Below are 23951 nucleotides of genomic sequence, written 5' to 3'. Positions count from 1 at the left end.
TGACACGAGCCGCATTAAACAGCTTCATACAGAACTGAAAATGTGTATCGAGAACCCTACAGAAAGCAGTAGTGAGGCAACGGAATCGGTAGTATCCTTCGACATAGTGATGGACAGAAATCCAGAAGTAAACAAGTCAGTTGTGCAGTATTCCGTAGCAGTAGCAGAAACACAAAAAAGTCATGAGATTCCAGTCGTATATCCACAAGAGGTTGCGTCAATAATTACCGAAACGAAACAGAAGCAAATTGGAAGAGAACAGGTAACACAGGTGAGCGAAGTAGGTAATGTGCGGTCACAACAGACAAAATCAGTTTACCAGAGCATTGGCTACTTAGAGATAAACTTGACTTCATTTGTGGGCATATGAAAGGCGCAATAGCGGAAACCATTCAAAGAGTAGCTGCAAACTGTCAATCGAATGAGCAATTTAAATTCGCATTCTTGGAGCGATACTGGTCCATGGAAACCCAAAATAGAATAAAGTACGAATTGTTATAGAAAGAGTTATTCAAAAATTCAAGAGAAAATAAACCAGTTAGATTTTTCGAAGACGGACAAAAAAGAATCAGTGTTTGGATTATCCATACAGTGATGGGGAAGTGATGGGTATGTACACAATGAAGTTACCGTTACATTATCAGCAGTCATTGGTTGGTAGGGCAGGAGATAATATACAAGCATGTAAAGGGACGTTAAGAGAGCTTGAATTCATCTTCAGTGAAGATGACGCGAAGAAACAACATGCAGTGAGAGAAAAAATGGTAGGGGGGATAATAGAAACCAATTAGGCTTTAATAATAGTTACAAGGGCAATAATAACGTAGGAAGAGGTAACTGTTTTGGAAAGAATGGTAATCGCCCATGGGATGACAACAATAACTATGGTTTTGGAAATTTACAGAGGTCGAATAATAATTATGGTTTTGGTGGACCGCGAAGTTTCAATAGTGGATTTGGTCCTAGAAACTACGGTGGTAACTATGACCCGAGATATAATCACCGTGCAAACGAGGCAGGAAGGTTCAGATGTTTTCAGCAACAAAATCCAAGGTACTCAGGTGGAAATGGAATGGACAGAACGTAGAAAGGTTGGGAAAATCAAGCTTTAACAGGACAAAACACGCAAAATGATCCGGTACAGGAAATCGAGTTGAGGCCACCAAACCCAGGTAAAAGACAGAATTGACGAGATGAACGGTTCGAAGACCAGTCACAAGTGATTCAATCGTAAAATGAAGTTAATTATATAATTAAAAATGTATATAGACTTACTTCTGATCAGCAAGAGTCTGAAGTAGGTTTAAGGGGGTCAGCGGATACAAACACCAGCATGCTTGGATTTAATTTTCTGGGAATCGACCGATGATGAGGAACAGAAGTTATTAACGGTGAATATAGACAGTAGTACAAAAACTGATGATGACCAAATTGTAAAAGGTGTAGCTCATTTATAAGAAACAGAGAGAGAGATAGTATGTCAAGAGGATAAAGCATCACTAATAATACCTAAAGCAGATGACATATATGACAGGAAAATCATTGGGTTTGTACCATGTCAGCTACCCAAGCACGACTCACGCCCCGTCCTCACAGCTTTACTTCCTCCAGTACCTCGCCTCCTACTTTCCAAACTTCACTCATTCTGGAAACATCCCCCAGGCTGTGGCTAAGCCATTTCTCCGCAGTATCCTTTCTTCCGGAAGTGCTAGTTGTGGAAGGTTCGCAGGAGAGCTTCTGTGAGGTTTGGAAAGTAAGAGACGAGCAACTGGCGGAAGTAAGGCTGTGAGGACGGGTCGCGCTTGGGTGGCTCAGCAGGTAGAGCACTTGCCCGCGAAAGGCAAAGGTCGCGAGTTCGAGTCTCGGTCCGGCACACAGTTTCAATCTGCCAGGAAGTTTGATAAGGACACTAGATCTAACCACTGTTTAAGGTAATCAAAATATTGAAATAGGACATTGGTCAGTTAATATGTCAATTCCTACAGTCAGCAGTTGCAAACAATTTTCCACTGACTTAAATTAATTCCTCAACCATTGGTTTACCCAGTGCAAAATTGAACACCGAGGGAGGAGGATATGTAAGGTGACAGAATAAATTAAGGTCAATTTCGCACCTTAGATAATGGTTTTATACATCGTAGCAGGAAGGTGAATATGACAGGTAACTTACTTATGCGGTAAGGAGAGGATTTGCCTGTAAGTATGTAATGCAAAAGGGATCACACTTAATCGACGGAATTAATACACCACTGCTGTATAATGCATGTCATTGAGCAGAAGGTGAAACAAGCAGCGAGAGGAAACGTTTTGTGTGGAAGCTGGCATGGGCAGAAGCAGAGGCCACACCATGGGAGAAACCATTTAAACCTCTTAGGGGACGTTACGCGGCCTGAGTCGGTGACTGGACAGGTGACACATACTGGAGAGCAAGTAATGGGCCACCAGAAGTAGGACAGAAAGAAGCTTTAGAAAACTGCATTTCGGAATTCCAAATGGATACGAATAAAACTAGTGATGCAGTTGATCACGTGAACAGCGAGTGGTACACATTTGATGTACACATGTAACTTTTAGATGTCTATAATGTGCACAAAACTTCCAATTGGCGGAAACGAAGTAGGAAGGAGAAAAGTGTCAAGATTTCGACGCAGTTTAATGGTAGAACTGCAGAGAGAGTTTCCACAAAATAAAAGAAATGTTCTTATTGGTCGAAAAAAGCCGTGAAGTGGAGAATAAAAGAACCTGGGTGAGGAGACAGTTCGACTACGAGAAAGACAACAGCTAAATCTTCAGGGACTCTTCTCTGAACTGGTGTCAAGTGCAGAATGGGGCGCATAATGCTCTGTATAGTGTGGAGGAGAAATTTGTGTGAACACTGCGTTCACTGTAGCTGACATTCGGCTAGATAATAGCTGTAGCATCGTTGAGCCTCAACTTTGGAGAAAGGAACCAGCAGGTTAGTTAATTGTTCTTGCGAGCACTGAGAGGTCATTTTAATAAGCATGCTTCTCCAGCCATGCGCGTGCATATCGCCATATTACAAGACCAAGGGTGGGTACATGTTTTCTCACATAACGAGAAACATAGGGAGAGTTTCTGCTGTAAAAATCAGTAAAGGCTTAATTAGTTTTTATAGGAATTTCGGAGGACGAGGGCAGTCATGCAGACAACAGCTCATCGCAGCTAGGGTAAATACCGTGAGCAGAGGCATAAACCTGTTGGTTCACCAGCTTGCGTCCACTGTAAACTCGAGCGACCTTGGGTAATCTTATGCTCAACTTGTGACAAATCTAACCATCCTCCACAGACGTGATTGCTTTCCTAAATAATATTGAACTTTGAACTGGATTCATACGATTTATCGTAGTACTGCCCAACATCATGACATAGTCGTAAGAATAATTTTGTAAAGAAACTTCTAGTTAAAATTTACTATTGTTGTGTTTAGGATTACTTCACTTTGTGAGGACGAGATACGTTCGTTTGACAACTGTCGTAACACTGTCACATTGTGAACGGTGTAAATGCACGTATTTCTGTTATAAGATTGCAACATCAAATCAAAATTGTTACAGCTTACACAGTTATTGTTCTGTCCGCAAAACCTTACAGGTTATGTAGTGTTGTCTTTACTGACCATTTCAATGCGGTATTACTGACGAAGTCCCCTTTGTTAGATGACCATCTTAATGGTGTATGCTATCACGATTTCCTTCAAAATGTGTAACCATAATACGGAGTATATTTCTTTGGCAACACCAAATCGTATGCACTTTCAATACGACGGAACTCCTGCACATTCCGTATCACCAGTGACACAGTACCTCACTGAAACATATGGGCGTTTGATCGGTCAGCGTGGAGTCATTTCTTGGCCACAGAGTTCAACCGATCTTACTCCATTAGACTGCTATTTCTGGGTTTGGCTTAACAGTGAAGTCTGCAAGTGCGGAGTGGAGACGAAGGAAAAACTTCTCACTCGAGCTTTACTTGCATGTGCTCATGTAAAGAACCATACGAATGTGCTGAGATCAGGAACGCAGCAGCCGTCTACAAGAACTGCAAAATGTATTTCAGTTGACGGTGGACTATTTGAACATATTGTGTAAAGAAATATACACAAATAAAACATTAGATCACAACAGTTCATTTACTATCACTGCATTTGATCTGTTCTCCATTGTTTTTGTTACTTTCTACGTCTACATCTACATCTACATCTACATTTATACTCTGCAAGCCACCCAACGGTGTGTGGCGGAGGGCACTTTACGTGCCACTGTCATTACTTCCCTTTTCTGTTCAAGTCGCGTATGGTTCGCGGGAAGAACGACTGTCTGAAAGACTCCGTGCGCACTCGAATCTCTCTAATTTTACATTCGTGATCTCCTCGGGAGGTATAAGTAGGGGCAAGCAATATATTCGATACCTCATCCAGAAACGCACCCTCTCGAAACCTGGCGCTCGAATCTCTCTAATTTTACATTCGTGATCTCCTCGGGAGGTATAAGTAGGGGCAAGCAATATATCCGATACCTCATCCAGAAACGCACCCTCTCGAAACCGGGCGGGCAAGCTACACCGCGATGCAGAGCACCTCTCTTGCAGACTCTGCCACTTGAGTTTGCTGCCAGCTGCGGTGGCCGTGCGGTTCTGGCGCTGAAGTCCGGAGCCGCGGGACCGCTACGGTCGCAGGTTCGAATCCTGCCTCGGGGTGGGTGTGTGTGATGTCCTTAGGTTAGTTAGGTTTAAGTGGTTCTGAGTTCTAGGGGACTTATGACCTAAGATGTAGAGTCCCATGGTGCTCAGAGCCATTTGAACCATTTGAGTTTGCTAAACATCTCCGTAACGCTATCACGGTTACCAAATAACCCTGTGACGAAACGCGCCGCTCTTCTTTGGATCTTCTCTATCTCCTCCGTCAACCCGATCTGGTACAGATCCCACAATGATGAGCAATACTCGAGTATAGGTCGAACGAGTGTTTTGTAAGCCACCTCCTTTGTTGATGGACTACATTTTCTAAGGACTCTCCCAATGAATCTCAACCTGGTACCCGCCTTACCAACAATTAATTTTATGTGATCATTCCACTTCAAATCGTTCCGCACGCATACTCCCTGATATTTTACAGAAGTAACTGCTACCAGTGTTTGTTCCGCTATCATATAATCATACAATAAAGGATCCTTCTTTCTATGTATTCGCAATACATTACATTGATCTATGTTGAGGGTCAGTTGCCACTCCCTGCACCAAGTGCCTATCCGCTGCAGACCTTCCCGCATTTAGCTACAATTTTCTAATGCTGCAACTTCTCTGTATACTACAGCATAATCCGCGAAAAGCCGCATAGAACTTCCGACACAATTTACTAGGTCATTTATATATATATTGTGAAAAGCAATTATCCCATAACACTCCCCTGTGGCACGCCAGAGGTTACTTTAACGTCTGTAGACGTCTCTCCGTTGATAACAACATGCTGTGTTCTGTTTGCTAAAAACTCTTCAATCCAGCCTCACAGCTGGTGTGATATTCCGTAGGCTCTTACTTTGTTTATCAGGCGACAGTGCGGAACTGTATCGAACGCCTTCCGGAAGTCAAGAAAAATAGCATCTGCCTGGGAACCTGTATCTAATATTTTCTGGGTCTCATGAACAAATAAAGCGAGTTGGCTCTCACACGATCGCTGTTTCCGGAATCCATGTTGATTCCTACAGAGTAGACTCTGGGTTTCCAAAAACGACATGATACGCGAGCAAAAGACATATTCTAAAATTCCACAACAGATCGACGTCAGAGATATAGGTCTATAGTTTTGCGCACCTGCTCGACGACCCTTCTTGAAGACTGGGACTACCTGTGCTCTTTTCCAATCATTTGGAACCTTCCGTTCCTCTAGACTTGCGGTACACGGCTGTTTGAAGGGGGGCAAGTTCTTTCGCATACTCTGTGTAGAATCGAATTGGTATCCCGTCAGGTCCAGTGGACTTTCCTCTGTTGAGTGATTCCAGTTGCTTTTCTATTCCTGGGACACTTATTTCGATGTCAGCCATTTTTTCGTTTGGGCAAGGATTTAGAGAAGGAACTGCAGTGCGGTCTTCCTCTGTGAAACAGCATTGGAAAAAGGTGTTTAGTATTTCAGCTTTACGCGTGTCATCCTCTGTTTCAATGCCATCATCATCATCCCGGAGTGTCTGGATATGCTGTTTCGAGCCACTTACTGATTTATCGTAAGACCAGAACTTCGTAGGATTATCTGTCAAGTCGGTACATAGAATTTTACTTTCGAATTCACTGAACGCTTCACGCATAGCCTTCCTTACGATAACTTTGACATCGTTTAGCTTATGTTTGTCTGATAGGTTTTGGCTGCGTTTAAACTTGGAGTGAAGCTCTCTTTGCTTTCGCAGTAGTTTCCTAACTTTGTTGTTGAACCACGGTGGGTTTTTCCAGTCCCTCACAGTTTTACTCGGCACGTACCTGTCTAAAACACATTTTACGATTGCCTTGAACTTTTTCCATAAACACTCATCATTGTCAGTGTCGGAACAGAAATTTTCGTTTTGATGTGTTAGGTAGTCTGAAATCTGCCTTCTATTACTCTTGCTAAACAGATAAACCTTCCTCCCTTTTATTTATATTCCTATTAACTTCCGTATTCAGGGATGCTTCAACGGCCTTATGATCACTGATTCCCTGTTCTGCTCATACAGAGTCGAAAAGTTCGGGTCTGCTTGTTATCAGTAGGTCCAAGATGTCGATTCTCTGTTTAATTGCTCGAGGTAATTTTCGGATAGTGCACTCAGTATAATGTCACTCGATGCTCTGTCCCTACCACCCGTCCTAAACATCTGAGTGTCCCAGTCTATATCTGGTAAATTGAAATCTCCACCTAAGGCTATAACATGCTGAGAAAATTTATGTGAAATGTATCCCAAATTTTCTCTCAGTTGTTCTGCCACTAATGCTGCTGAGTCGGGAGGTCGGTAAAAGGAGCCAATTATTAACCTAGCTCGGTTGTTGAGTGTAACCTCCACCCATAATTATTCACCCATAACAATTCACTTCCACTTCACTACAGGATAAACTACTACTAACAGCGACAAACACGCCACCACCGGTTGCATGCAATCTATCCTTTCTAAACACCGTTTGTGCCTTTGTAAAAATTTCGGCAGAATTTATCTTAGGCTTCAGCCAGCTTTCTGTACCTATAACGATTTCAGCTTCGGTGCTTTCTATCAGTGCTTGAAGTTCCGGTACTTTACCAATGCAGCTTCGACAGTTTACAATTACAATACCGATTGATGCTTGGTCCCCGCATGTCCTGACTTTGCCCCGCACCCTTTGAGGCTGTTGCCCTTTCTGTACTTGCCCGAGGCCATCTAACATAAAAAAAAAACGCCCAGTCCACGCCACACAACCCCTGCTACCCCAGTAGCCGCTTGCTGCGTGTAGTGGGCTCCTGACCTATCCAGCGGAACCCGAAACCCCACCATCCTATGGCGTAAGTCGAGGAATCTGCAGCCCACACGGTCGCAGAACCGTCTCAGCCTCTGGTTCAGACCCTCCACTCGGCTCTGTACCAAAGGTCCACAGTCAGTCCTGTCGACGATGCTGCAAATGATGAGCTCTGCATTCATCCCACTAGCGAGACCGGCAGTCTTCACCAAATCAGATAGCCGCCGGAAGCCAGAGAGGATTTGCTCCGATCCATAGCGACACACATCATTGGTGCCGACATGAGCGACCACCTGCAGATGGGTGCACCCTGTACCCTTCATGGCATCCGGAAGGACCCCTTCCACATCTGGAATGACTCCCCCCGGTGTGCACATGGAGTGCACATTGGTTTTCTTCCCCTCTCTTGCTGCCATATCCCTAAGGGGCCCCATTATGCGCCTGACGTTGGAGCTCCCAACTACCACTAAGCCCACCCCTGCGACCGCCCGGATATTGCAGACTGAGGGGCAACCTCTGGAACAGGACAAGCAGCCATGTCAGGCCGAAGATCAGTATCAGCCTGAGACAGAGCCTGAAACCGGTTCGTCAGACAAACCGGAGAGGCCTTCCGTTCAGCCCTCCGGAATGTCTTTCGCCCCCTGCCACACCTCGAGACGACCTCCCACTCTACCATAGGTGAGGGATCAGCCTCAATGCGGGCAGTAGCCCGGGCAGCCACAGTCGTAGTCCGATCGGGGGATGCGTGGGACGAGCTGGCCATCCCCGACAAACCCCCATCCGCAACCCCACAGTGATACCCATTGGCAACAGCCTCAAGCTGTGTGACCGAAGCCAACACTGCCTGAAGCTGGGAGCGAAGGGATGCCAACTCAGCCTGCATCCGAACACAGCAGTTGCAGTCCCTATCCATGCTAAAAACTGTTGTGCAAAGAACGTCTGAACTAATCTACAGAGAGCACAAACAAATCGACACAAAATTTAAACGGTTATTAGAATACAAGATTGCCTAGTAAATACAGTAATGCTGCTACTTGCGCACTGCTGACACACTGCTCGGCGGCGGAAGGAGACTACGCGATTTTACACTATTCAGGTACTAAAACGCGATGCTACACTCTCAAATACTATAATACACCCGAAATTTATGAATTAAACAATGCAAGTACCAAAAACACGCAAAGAAATTAAGAATTAAACTATGTAACAAATGAGTGAGCTTTCCTCAGAAACTGTTAAGAACAGGACATATGTTCATATGAAGATTTTTGTTCAGAATCGCTAAGACTATCACTCCTCAAAGCGTTTCCTTTCCTCCTGGCTCACCATGTACTCTTAAATGGCGACGTGGAGCTTGTTCAGTGAAAGCATTCTGCCCACAATAAGGTCTGTGTGTGGTCTTCCCTTCTTACCGTGAGAAATCTGACAAAAATGTTTAACAATGATATTGAGCTATAATGCGATTGACCAGAAGCAGCCTATGAGACAGTCAATTGAGTGTTAAGGCCACGCCCAGGGTCATAGCTCTGGAGGACGCGGGGAGGTGGTCTCGGATGCGAAGTTATGATCGAGCCAGGAAGGATGACACGGAAAAGATGAGACCTGCTGCCGACAGGGGACATACGGCACCTGGTTGCGGGACACGCATCTGCGATCGCGACCATACGCGCCTCGCCCGCCGATTACAGCCCGCCAGCTGCCTGCAGCACGGCTGATAGCAGCCGGTAAAATGCACTGAAGCTCTCATTTGAGTCCTCTCGCTAATTCCGTTTGTCTCATTGCATCGACGATTTAAACACCATTGTAACGACCTTTAGAATTTTGTAACTGACAATGGCCAAATTATCATTTCCTTTTCCTACGAATAAAGTAAGTTATAAATTTATGTCAACAATCATGGTCCAGATGCATTTTCCTTCTAAAAATAAATACTCTGACGGGAAAAAATCAAAACACCAAAAAATAACTAATGTAGAGTAATGAATTTCCAGGAATACATTACATATGAAGGGCTTATTTCAGTAGTGGTACAAGTCCGTTACCTCCACTTTTCTGTCTATAACGCTTCTGAAGTTGATAAGCCAAACAAACAGAAACAAAGGTTCATCTCTAGCAAGAAACCATATGCTTAAATATTTCTGGTATCTCAACTGCAGATTTTTCAGCGCTCATTTAACTTTATGACTCTGTGTCTCAATATTAACAAAAATGGACTTGTACCACTATTGAAATATGCCCTTCATATGTAAGTGATTAACACTTCAAGATCACAGGTTAATGTAAGTGCGAGATTAGCCATTGCAAATGTGAAATGCTGGTACTTTAATATCCGGTGCAACCACCAGAATGTCGAATGCAAGTATGCAAACATGCGTGAGTTGTGTTGTACATGTACCATACGTCAGTTTGTGGGATGGAGTTCGATGACAGTTGCAGTTGGTCGATCAATACAGAGACGATTAATGCTGTTTGTGGATGACGCTGAAGTTGTCGTCCAATGATGTTCAATACGTACTCGATTGGAGACAGATCTGGTGATTGTGCAGGCCGAGGTGAGCTCTCGACAACCAGAAGAGCATATTGGGCTACAACAGCGGTATGGGAACGAGCCTTATCCAGTCGGAAAAGACCTCCTGGAATGCTGTTCACGAATGGCAGTACCTCAGGTCAAATCAACAGACTGACGTACAAATTTGTAGACACGGTGTGTGGAATAACCACGAAAGTGCTACGGCTGTTGAACGAAATCGCACGCCAGGCCATAACTCCAGGTGTGCAGCACGCAGACAGGTTGGTTGTAGGCCCTACACCGACCTCCTGTTAACCAACACAGGCCACCACTGTCATGGCATTCAAATGAAAATGGTGTGATGTGGTGTGTGGCCCTCAACTACATACCGTCCGACTCAGAGTTGCAATATTAAAAGTTCTGGTTGGTTTCGTTGTCTAGGGGCTGGGATACATAGTTGCCACATTACAGGCCAAATTATGCTGAGTCTACAGTATACCATAAGAATCCATACATGAATCGAATGGTCAAAGGTTTCTATCACTCGGCAATTGCGAATTATGAATGTAACATATAAATTTGTAAATGAAAGATTGCAATTAAATAAAATTTGCAGGTACTATCTTAACGACTTTAAATGATGAGTACGATAGCAGAAGTACTTTTGAGAATGCGGTATATTTCTGCAAAACACTTCACCACTGCCGATGGTCCAGCAATTAAATAAAATATAAGTTGAATAACAGGGAAACAATAGATTAATTAAAACTTCACATAATTAGTTATGAACAACAACATAGCTCAGGAGATATTCACTTCTGAACGTATACTACGTCTTCACTGCAGAAGCAACGGAAATCACACAAGAGCACAGTCCGGCACTCTGAAATAGTCGTATTCTCTGTGACCATGCGCAAACTGCTCCACTGTCCTAGTCTTTCTGCCGACTCCGCATCCTTCGCGCCGTCGCTTCCAGCGCTTCTCGTGTCCTGTGCCGTTCGTCCAGTACTGCCGCACCGCTCACAACTACCTTCTCTCCTCTACGGAAACGATGCTCCTCCCCAACCTCCATACGTCTCTCTTAGTAACGAGCGCTGTGATTGGCTAGAGGGCTCCCTCCATGTCTCCAAGCCAATGTGCACTCACAAACATATTGAAACACATACAAAATACTGGATTTACATTTAAATAACTTCAGATTAAATAAATATTCCTCCGGCTGGACGATGAACACGCCCTAACACACATTACTAAATACAGAAACAAATTAAAGAAACTTATATCAAAGGAATATCAACAAAAGGGAGGCCAGTAGCCTAATGTCTCTGTGCCTTCTAAAAGACAGTAAATATTTAACCAATTTCTTCTTAAATAGTATATATCGGATGTAAACAAAGACATAGATGAATAAATATATTTATAACCATGCTGCTATCTTTTTTTCGTGTGACTTATGGCCTGACGCGATCGATAGTAATCGGCCACTTTGATCTCCAATAACTCGTACTATTTAAGTTACATGCCTGTAATTCATGCCAAATGAGGTTTACACTAATAGCTTTCTAAAGACATGTACATCGACGAAATCGGAAGAACTGTTTAGATTTTGAAACTCGTTGCTGAGTGTTACTTGTATGATTTATCATCATATACTAACCTTTAATCTAATAAATACATTGAAAATCTGATTACACCATCAGAATCGTCGTGCATATAATGGTAATGTACTTGTTTCTTTTTGAGGTATCACCATTCATCTGGCTACTATTAATTTCTATACGAACTGTGAAATGTCTGCCATTAAGGTTTCACAAATTCCGCCATCTTTGGCACTCCCAGCGTGTCTCCTTCATCGACACAGCGGCACCATGGAATTGCGAGCCACGTGGCTGGACCGTGCACTGAGGCTAGCCCTCTCGTGCGGCCAACGTTAGGCACCATGTGCTTGCTGTCGGGCCACGGCTGGCCTAGTCGCCTGTGCGGCCACGCCAACTCCAAACTTAGGCGTCACAATTCGCCCAGTACCTCACAACTTGCACTCAGGCAGAACCAGCTTTTGTCACCAAACACAACAAACACCTACCATCATCTGCAATGAGCTCTCGCTTGACACCACTGAAGTCGAAAATGGCTGGGAGCTCAGTGAGGTGTTGCTAATGGCGTCTTTGTCGCCTTAAAATTATTTTTGACTAACATCAACTCACCACATCCAATCTTACAGCTAGCTAACGCTCACGATCGTTGTAGCGTGTATTTAAAGCAAACCTGATTTGGATCCTCATAATGGCCCTACTAGCGCGACTCTGGTGCGAAACTTGAATGGACACCAGCCGCCTACCAACTTCCGTTTATGTCGCACAACTCCTCCTTGGTGTTGCAGTTTTTTTCTGTCAGTGTATTTATGACTAATTTTCTTGAATTTTTCTTGCTGGCACTCCTAATCATTTTTAATTAATATTCAAAAGCCGCGCTCAAGTGCAGTTTAAGATATTGTAGTTCATTTTTATCCAATATGCAAATGCCACTCTTTAAAATGTCGATCACTACAAGTTCCGAAATTTTCAAGCAATTAGTACCATCGAGGGAAGGAGGTAATTAGAGTTTAACGTCCCGTCGACAGCACGGTCATTAAAGACAAGCGACAAGCTTGTGTTACGAAAGGATGGGAAATCGGCCGTGCCCTTTTCAAAGGAACCGTCCAGCCAATTACCTGGAACGAATTAGGGCCTAATGGGCATTTGAACCGTTGTTCTCTCGAATGCGAGCGTAAGATAGAGTTACGTGTGGTTAGAACACCGCTCTCCGGGCCATTATCAGCTCCCAGACCTTGGACCCACAACGTCAAACTCACGTAGCTCCCCAATTAACATTTTAGGCTCATCGCGGGCCATTAAATTCCTCCTCCCAAGGAAAAAATTCCTCGTACTACGAGGTACTGAACCCAAGTCTTCGGCGTGGAAGTCAGTAACGGTCATCACTGAGCCATCGTCTATGTAACAGAATACTGCAAACATTTTGCAGAGAACGGACAACTACTGAAAGTACCAACGGTTATTTCATTCACAAATATGCAAACTACCACACCGACAGTGAGTCTATGGCGGTATTACGACGTGTTTTTGATAGTAGGTTGGCGTCAATGTGTGATCCTTCTTAGATCGACCAGAGTGTGGCATACGAACCACTTGAACAGTCCACTGAAGATTATGTTTCATTGCTGACGTTTCGGTGCTAGAAGCAATGCAAACTGTTCTGTTGATCAGACTGTGTTACTATTTTATGGAAGATACATTTTCGTCAGATAGAGCTGGTGACATCTTAAGTGGAGGAAACATTCTATGCCCGGCGGAAAATTAGGAGCCTTCTGTGATGGTGTAAATGGCACAGTCATAAGTCTGTCAGTATTACAAAAACTGGTACACGTCACTTTAGGGCGACTTCTGAATCTTTTATCAGAGTATGAATATTTTTGAGATCAGAGCTAATATTTTTATAAGATTAATTTAAAGCTTGGTTAAAACGCCGCGTGAAGATAGCTTTCTTCTAGGCCTTAATCTTTTGAGGTTTAGTAATCCCCTGTCAATCCTTTACCCCATTTCTACTGTGGTGTCACCGCCAGACACCACACTTGCTAGGTGTTAGCCTTTAAATCGGCCGCGGTCCGTTAGTATACGTCGGACCCGCGTGTCGCCACTATCAGTGATTGCAGACCAAGTGCCGCCACACGGCAGGTCTAGTCTAGAGAGACTGCCTAGCACTCGCCCCAGTTGTACAGCCGACTTTGCTGGCGGTGGTTCACTGTCTACATACGCTCTCAATTGCAGAGACGACAGTTTAGCATAGCTTTCAGCTACGTAATTTGCTACGACCTAGCAAGGCGCCATATTCAGTTACTATAATTACTTTAAGAATATTTTCTGAACAGATAATATTGTGAATCATGTACCGTCAAGAGCGCCGTTCATCATTAATGGGTTGAAGTTAAGTATCAAACTAATTATGTCCGCTTTCTGAACTCTTAATTCCTTGTCATGTTCCAGACCTCAGGTCAGTATAGTTCTTCCCTCCTCACGCCAGCCTGCGTAAGCTAAAACGCGTGCATTTCGGCCTCCACTCGTACAACGATGTTGGCTCTTCTACTAACACAAAATCTACACGTGGCGAGAATAATGCTTTGGAGAGCTGACTGACAGCGTCAGTAAATACTGAGAATGAGGTATGGACAACTACATACCCTTGTTTAACGCCTGTGACGGATTCAAATGTTTCTACTTCCCCAGTACTGGAGTAATCGAGCAATTTCAGTATATTTAAATAACAATTTATCATTATTAATACCAATTAATAATTGTTAATGAACTGCAGCTAACATGTAGAAGTATTGCTGATCATCCACTGATGTAGATCCATTACCGTAACTTGCAGGAACGTGCATAAAATATTATGCAGCAGTGAATGTTTCTCTGCAAGACTCGTTATAAATAGGCAACACGAAAAAAGTAACCAATTCACTAAAAGCCTTGTGTAAAGCGATAAGAAACCATTTTCTCGGTACGATACTTAGAGTAAAATGATGAAAGTAAGCCCCTAAATTTAGAAATCCGGCAAAAACGTTTCCAGACGTACTGTGTCCAGTAAACTCCGCCAGTTATTTCTCCATATGAGAACGGTAGAAGTTCAGCATATTTCTACAGGTGAGGGTACAATAAGCGGATAAATCTATGTCAAAATTTTGTCTTTTTGTTCAGTTAAATCACATTACATCCTGAACTGTTATTCAACAAGAGAAGCCGGCCGAAGTGGCCGAGCGGTTCTAGACGCTACAGTCTGGAACCGCGCGACCGCTACGGTCGCAGGTTCGAATCCTGCCTCGGGCATGGATGTGTGTGATGTCCTTAGGTTAGTTAGGTTTAAGTAGATCTAAGTTCTAGGGGACTGATGACCACAGGTGTTAAGTCCCATAGTGCTCAGAGCCACTTGAAGTTACAAGGGACCTTAGACACGAGGATACTGCGGAAGAGAACAGCTGTGCGAAGAAAAAATGGGGGGGACTAGTACGTTTTGGATGGCTCTGTTGTCAAGCTACAATTTTATACTGCTAAAGCACATATCGGAGAACAGACAGTTTCTAAGCCTAGAAACCGAATAATAAATACCTAAAGAATGTTTCCCCCTTTTTAAAAGAAAAACGCTTTCGAGCACTGAAAAGAACGAATATTTGCAGCCTTTATTATTATATTATTATAGCATTTGAATGGCCACTGGATCACACAAGGTGTCTGTTCTTTCGGACATATACTCTATAACAAGCACCAAACAAATATTTAGAAATTTATAATCCCAAAGAAAGTGAGGTCTTATACAAATCCTTTTTCGTCACTTTCTGTAATGTTTTACACATGTAACGCTTTGATCTGTAATCAGGTGAGTCGCAGACTCCATATTCCTAGATTTCCAGAAGGTTTTCGGCACCGTGTCCCACAGCAAATGGTTAAGAAGGTACGTGTATACGGAATGGATTCCCAGATATTGTGAGTGGCTCGAAGACTGTTTAAGTAATAGAATCCATTCTACTGTCCTCGATAGTGAATGTTCATCGGAGACACGAGTATCGTCAGCAATGCTCCACGTAGGTGTGACAGGAGCGCTCTAGTTCTCTATAGACGCGAAAGACCTGACGGACAGGATGAGCAGTGAGCGGCGGCTGATTGTTGAGGGTGCTGTGGCGTACGGGAAGTGTCATCGTAAAGTGACTACAGGAGGTTACAAGATGATATATAAGGAACCCTTTGAGTGCGAGGTCGCAAGTTTAATCTTTAGTAAAGCTCATTTGAAGGTGTTGCATGACAATGACAACTTATGATAGGAAAAGTATTAACGGATATTGACTCACCATAGGCATCAAGAGGGCGGCAGAAAAGGTGCAGAGATCAATCTTCTATGGGATTTATATATTACACTTCACAAAATGGACATCGTCGACATTCAAGAAACGTTCGAAACAAACCACCAACTTGCACCATAAACACCGAATGAAAAATGGCACCTACAGTGATGACAATGGTTCGTACCATCAACATCGAAGGCGAACTTCTTGATTTTTGGACACAGACCACGAATGAAGCAAAAACAAATTATTTTGATCAGCTATCGACCAAAAGCAGAGCTCATACCATAGCTATAATTCTTTTACCCCCAATTTTCCCACTCTTTCTTACTATCACGGAAATATTCCTTACTGCCCTTGCAAGAGCGCGAGCGGAAGAAAGAATAATAAGGACCAGAGCACCTCCAACTTCTCATAGCACAATAAATAACACAGGCCAACGAAAATATATTTTGAACAACTGTTTTTACTTTGATAGCTGATCTTTATAGATTTTTATGAGCTGAATCCAAATCTAGGCTTATTTTTTTTGTATAATCAATAATTTTCGAGCAATATGCTTTTTATGATATAGTATAAAAATCCTATGCTCTACGGTAAACGGGAAAATTAATAAAACCCCTTGTTACAAGATAAGCATGGTTTGTATTTACAGTAAGCTACTTAAAATAACGATATGTGTTAATAGAGATTACAATTTTCAGCTGGAATTGGTTTGTATTTTCTTTCTCTTTTTTCTTTGAAGCTTCTTGTGTAGCTTTTTCTACGATGAGTCGCTTGCTGAACTTCTCTGTGAAGTGACCAACAGTAGTCCCGCATCATGTTGGTGTTCCAGTGGCCTTGGTAGCGTCTTTCGATCGCTTTAATGTCCTGGTGAAAACGCTCTCCTAGCTCCTCATTAACATCTCCCATATTGTCTTGAAAGTAATTAAGGTGAGTGTTCAAAACGTGAACTTTAAGGCTCATTAAACAACCTGAAGTTTTCTGCGTCTTTAACACTGTAGCTATAATAGAAACATATTCTGGGTCCTTTTCATGTCCTAAGAACTTTGTAACGACTTGCTTGAATGATACCCATTCTTTTTTCTCATTTAAGGTAATTGTGGATTCAAAGTTAACATCAAACATCAGTTTTCTAATATCAGGTCCAACGAAGACGCTTTTTTAGTTTAGCTTCAGAAAGGTGTGGAAACTTCTGGCACAGATACTTAAAACATGGTCCATCTGTAGGCAAAGCATTTACAAACTGTTTCATTAGGCCTACCTTTATATGCTGAGGTGGTAGGAGTACATTTCTTTGATCTACAAGGTTTATGCGTAGAATGTTCTTCTCGCCAAATTTTAAGGACTCCCTGGTAGGCCAGTTCTTTCTGCACCAGTGTTGATACCTAGCCCTACTGTCCCATTCACACAAGAAACATGGATATTTGGTAAAGCCACCTTGCTGGCCAAGGAGCATTCATGTTACTTTTAGATCGCGACATATCATCCAACCATAAGCAAAATGGCCTATTTGATTTAGCACTAGTTCTAGGTTTCCGTAGATTTCTTTCATATGTACAGAATGTCCAACAGGTACAGATGCATAAATGTTACCACTGTGTAATAAAACAGCCTTTAAACTAGTTCTGGGTCAGTCAGTAAACAGCCTCCAGTGTTTCTTTTTGTATTCAATACCAAATTCATTCATCAGACCGGGAATGTCTGAACAATACACTAAGTCACCTTCTTGTTGAAAAACATAGGGAAACTGCTGCTCTCACTTTCTATAAATGTATATGCTGGTTCCAACTGCCAATAAGTTCTTTTCTTATAAGCTAGAGCCAAGCAATTCAGCTTTTTCTTTCGTTAAGTCCCGATCCCTAACCAAATCGATAAGTTCGGACTGAGTAAACAATTTGCGCTCTAGACTTTCTGTATTACAATGGAATTCATCATCATCTGGTTCATCTAAGTCACATTGTACATCAGAAAATACTTCTGTTGGAATAGAATTTAAATCATCTGGTGGTTCAGGAACCGGAAAATATACACCATGCCCTAATGGTCGGATGGCGGACGGAAGGTTAGGGTAGCTTATTACCGTCTCTTTTTTTCGAATTATGACCAGTAATATCAACACTACAAAAGTAACAATCATCAGAATGATTTCTTGGCTCCCTCGATATCATAGGAACAGAAAATCTAAAGGCTTTCCTCTCCTTTTTGGACCATTTTCTCAGATCTTCAACACACACATAACATACCTTATGTGGCGCCCAAGATTAATCGTGATCACCAAGTTCAGATACAAAGGGTGATAGATACACATTTTTCACAAAGTCCGTAATGTTTCTTTGGTGTTTTTAATCACAAATTCACCACAAATATGACAAAAATTGTCAGCAGAGTTTTTACAACGACGATTGGACATTGTACTGAGCACATGTACAGGAAATGGGAAAGCGAGGTTAGGTTGACAGTAAACAAAACACCATCTGTTAATACAAAAATAGAATAGACTTTTTCTGCCAGCAAATGTTTTTCAACAGTGCTACCAACGTCATCTACATTCATTACACCTCCTTTATAAATTATTTTGACTATACAGACGCTGTTAAATTCTGTAAAAATCACTTAATTTAATAAATTTAACTGTAAAATGTGAGGAAATGGTGGGTCATACAGTTTTTTAAGTATCATATTTGGATTTCCCACCCTAAAAATCATAAGAATAAGATATTTTCAGCAAAAAGTTTTTCCATCATTTTCCTGTGTAATTTTCCTGCTAATTTACCGTCCAGCTTAACATTCGGCGTAATTGTATACGGAGGTGTTAAGGCACTGAAGATAGTAGATTTTGTCACAACTCTCCTGGTACTTCTAATTTCCAGGGTCAGAGTTGAAAACAATGTCATTATTGAAGGATGGGATAAGTTTGTTATCTCATCTACAAATTTTCGGGCCGATTCCGCAGTTGACGCTTTGTTTGAAATTTCGTTATCTTCAGTCTTCCAATTCCGTAGCACCGTTTGAAGTTCTACAACCGTCCCCTGCTTCCCATGAAATCACTGCAATCTATGTCGCATGCACTTAGATGTGCATAACGCAGTAGGTTACTGTGATGCACAAACTGTAAATTGTATCGAGCATCCTGGAAACGCACAAACATCAGTTATTGTAAGTGCGATTTGTCCTCCCTTAAATATCCACAGTTTTTCTTATGCATTACACGGTCATATTGCTGCGGACTTGCTCGAAATTTGTTCGTAATTGTTATTTTACTGCGCTGCGGATGATTTTCCATATAGGTAATTACGTTTAGCAAGCGTTTCTTGGATAAAGATTGTCCTTTACTTCGTTGCACGGGAGATGGGATTTGCGGCTCCCTGTCCGGCAAGGAAGATGTACCATATGGCTCGTTACCTGTTTCAATATCGCTTTCATGTTTTAGGACCGAGCGAGGTGGCGCAGTGGTTAGCATACTAGACTAACATACGGGAGGACAATGGTTCAAACCCGCGTCTGGCCGTCATAATTTAGGTTTTCCATGATTTTCCTAATTCGCTTCAGACAAATGCCGGGATGGTTCCTGTGAAAGAGCACTGCCGATTTCCTTCCCCATCCTTCCCTAATTCGAGCTTGTGCTCCGTCTCTAATGACATCGTTGTCGACAGGACGTTAAACATTTATCTCCTCCTCCTTCACTTGCTAGGCATGTGTCGTCATCATGGTACTCCTCATTAACATTGTCCGCACAGTCGAGCGTATACGACGCTGCACATTCCTCTGACTCATCTGGCAGAATAGCTAATATTTCATTTGCCTCTTCTTTCTCACTCTGCAAATTTCCTTGGGTTCCTTTCTAACGAAGAGAGAACTGCGGCAGCTGTTGTAGATGTAATGCCTAAGGCGCTGCAGTCATGGACTGTGCAGCTGATCCCGACGGAAGTTCGAGTCCTCCCTCGGACATGGGTGTTTGTGTTTGTTCTTAGGATAATTTAGGTTAAGTAGTGTGTAAGCTTAGGGACTGATGACCTTAGCAGTTAAGTCCCATAAGATTTCACACACATCTGAACATTTGTTTGAAGAAGTAATGCAATGTTTCATTTGTTTATCGTTGCAATTGCTCTGCTTTGTATCAAAACCATGATGACGACACATGCCTAGAACAGTTGTGAGTTACTGGTCGATTAAGCAGTTCAACTACGCTCCATAGTCTCATGTTGTGCTCACCATTCCCGCCCCTTTGTCATTAGCAGCCAATATTGTGGCTGCATGATAGACAAAATGTGGGGCGTCGAATGCCCCAAACATCATTGGCCTTTTGCGACCTCGCATTCAAGGGGTTCCTTTTAGGCTAGGTGCAAAATGAGACGCGCCTAGCGCGTGTGGTGTGGCGCAGAGAAGTGTGTATTTTTGTAACTTAACAGGCTTAAGGGCGACCGCTCAAATTGGGACGCGACTCGATATGCGAGTGCGCCAGGTGACGTGGCTCGGTTCCTCGCGCCGCACTGCGGGACAGGTGAGGCGGGCAGCGGGGAAGCAGTCCTCCCTTCTGCTCCTTTCAGCCAGCGCGTGTGATCAGCGGTACTGTTGCCCATCCGAAGAATATTGTCTTACTGCTCAACTTTGTCACTGTGTAGTGTTTAGTTTTTCGCCATTTAAGCTCTCAGTCTTTTTTGTTTAGTCCAATATACTTATCAATCCTTTATATCAGTATAGTTTTGCTGCATAGTTTTGCTATTGTTTTTATTTTCTAAAGAATAATGTCCAGTTCAGTGATTGGTGAACCATTAGCCACTGGGATTATATCTTCTGCCTCCACAATGTCTTCAGGTTGCAAGAAGTGGCAGACGATTCGTTGCGAGGGTAGTCAAAGAGGAAAGAATCGTGTGATCGAGAAGCAAGGCAGAAAATTTTAAATATTATATAGTGAAACGAGGTCCGCAGCTCCTGGTCTCAATTCCCGAGCACGGGGTCCCGGGTTCGATTCCCGGCGGGTTGGGGATTTTCACCTGGCCAGAGATGACTGGGCGCTGTTGTGTCGTCTTCATTATCATCATTCGTCCCCAGTATGGTCGGAGGAAGGCAACGGCAAACCACCTCCAGTAGGAACTTGCCTAGTACGGAAGTGTATGTCTCCCGCGACGTTCCCTTACGCTCTGTAACGAAGCATGGGACTTCATTTCCATAGCGAAACGAGGTTGTCTACGTTCTGCCTATTATGCTGGCGTACGATTTGTTACAAAAATTTGAAATGTGGGTATTTCCACAGATGTATCCCCTTTGCGCTCCTGTTAAAAAGCGACCGAGATCTGAAGTACATAAGTTTTACTGCGATGGATGTAACAGCAGACATGCTACATGCGTGTTGACATCACATTTTCACTTTAAGTTACAAAAATTCGGAAAATCCTCTGAATGAGAATGTTTTAACGGGCGCGTGGTGACGGAAAGAAGACTTCCAGTGGTCGCAAACATGGTATCAGCATCAACAAACTAACTACACAACAGGCTGCACAAATGAAGAATATGCACAGTATTACTCTGAAACTATGAGTATCCTGAAAGGATGTGATGATTTGATACACTTAATCTGCTGGAGTGTAATGCTGATAAAGGCAGGCCTACATTCATGACAACGTTTTTCGAATGATGTGAACTCTTCCCTCAGAAGACACACATGGCTAGTTTCCGCATTTCTGTGGTGCACATTATTCTCAGCTGCTGACAGTAAACTGACCAGTGTGTTTTGCAGTAGATTCGTTGTTTACTCATGTCAGTAATAACTGTTTTATTTGCAAATCACACACTGTCAGTTTGGTAAGCCGAAGGCATGTACGTGTCATTCGCCATGAAACGCACGCCTATCAACATTTTCATACTGCTCACAAGGGAACCTCCGCATCGCAACCCCCTCAGATTTAGTTATAAGTTGACAAAGTGGATAGGCCTTGAAAAATCGAACACAAATAAACCGAGAAAACAGGAAGAAGTTGTGTGGAACTATGAAAAAATAAGCAAAATATACAAACAGAGTAGTCCATGTGCAAGATAGGCCATAACATGGCTACAGTGAGCTCAATAGCGCCGTGGTCTCGTGGTTAGCGTGAGCAGCTGCGGACCGAGAGGTGCTTGGTTCAAACCTACCCTCGGGTGAAAAGTTTAATTTTTTATTTTCAGTTTATGTGACAAACTTTTATGTTTTCATCACGTTTTTGGGAGTGATTATCACATCCACAAGAAACCCTAAATCGGGCAAGGTAGAAGAATCTTTTTCCCATTCGCCAAGTGTACAAGTTAGGTGCGTCGACAACATTTTCCTGTCATGCGACGCACATGCCGTCACCAGTGTCGTATAGAATATATCAGACGTGTTTTCCTGTGGAGGAATCGGTTGACCTATGATCTTGTGATCAAATGTTTTCGATTCCCATTGGGGAGGCACATCCTTTCGTCTACTAATCGCACGGTTTTGCGGTGCGGTCGCAAAACAGAAACACTAAATTTATTACAATGAATAGAGACGTCAATGAACGAACAGACAGATCATAACTTTGCGAAAATAAAGATTGTAAACTTTTCACTCGAGGGATGACTTGAACCAAGAACCTCTCATTCTGCAGCTACTCACGCTAACCACGGGACCACGGCGCTCCTGAAATCAGACTATGCTTGATGTTGCCTATCCTCCGCATGCACTACTCAGTTTGAATATTTTGCTTATTTTTTCATAGTTCCACACAACTTCTTCCTGTTTTCTCGATTGATCTGTGTTCAGTTTTTCAAGGCCTATCCACTGTGCCAACTTATAACTAAATCTGAGGGGGGTGCGATGGGGAGGTTCCCTTGTCAGATGAAATGGTTCAAATGGCTCTGAGCACTATGGGACTTAACATCTGTGGTCATCAGTCCCCTAGAACTTGGAACTACTTAAATCTAACTAACCTAAGGACATCACACACATCCATGCCCGAGGCAAGATTCGAACCTGCGACCAGACTGAGCGCCTAGAACCGCGAGACCTCCGCGGCCGGCTGCTCAGATGAACAATAGGAAGAAAGTCATTTGGTAAGTTTACATTCCAGTCCTTCACTATTAAAAATACTATGGGTTTTCGGCTTTGTTCCCAAATTCGAACAGAATTGGCGTTTTATTTTTGTGTAAATTGTTAACCTTTCTTCATTCAAAGAAGCGTCATCATTTATGAGTGACACCTACATTTCTTGTATATTATAGATTGCAGCGATCAGTCGTCGTTTTTTTTAAATTTTATTGTGCAGATCTAGGTGTCGGCTAGAAGCTAGCCATTCTCAATGCTAAGAATACAAGAAGTAGATAGTTAGATGATGTCATAAAAAGTTACAAGGAATGGATTAACTCAAATGGTTTATACAGCATGGTTCATTGATCGTGACCGGGCCAAATATCTCACGAAATAAGCGTCAAACGAAAAAACTACAAAGAACGAAACGTCTAGCTTGAAAGGGGGAACCAGATGGTGCTATGGTTGGCCCGCTAGATGGCGCTGCCATAGGTCAAACGGATATCAACTGCGTTTTTTTAAATATGAACCCCCATTTTTTATTACATATTCGTGTAGTACGTAAAGAAATATGAATGTTTTAGTTGGACCACTTTCTTCGCTTTGTGATAGATGGCGCTGTAATAGTCACAAAGATATGGCTCACAATTTTAGACAAACAGTTGGTAACAGGTAGGTTTTTTAAATTAAAATACAGAACGTAGGTACGTTTGAACATTTTATTTCGGTTGTTCCAATGTGATACATGTACCTTTGTGAACTTATCATTTCTGAGAATGCATGCTGTTACAGCGTGATTACCTGTAAATACCACATTAATGCAATAAATACTCAAAATGATGTCCGTCAACCTCAATGCATATGGCAATACGTGTAACGACATTCCTCTCAACAGCGAGTAGTTCGCCTTCCGTAATGTTAGCACATGCATTGACAATGCTCTGGCGTATGTTGTCAGGCGTTGTCGGTGGGTCGCAATAGCAAATGTCCTTCAGCTTTCCCCACAGAAAGAAATCTGAGGACGTCATATCCGGTGAACGTGCGGGCCATGGTATGGTGCT

Source organism: Schistocerca piceifrons, chromosome X, assembly GCF_021461385.2.
Source record: "Schistocerca piceifrons isolate TAMUIC-IGC-003096 chromosome X, iqSchPice1.1, whole genome shotgun sequence".
In the NCBI taxonomy this organism is placed as follows: Eukaryota; Metazoa; Arthropoda; class Insecta; order Orthoptera; family Acrididae; genus Schistocerca; species Schistocerca piceifrons.
Note: the sequence above shows the minus strand (reverse complement) of the source record.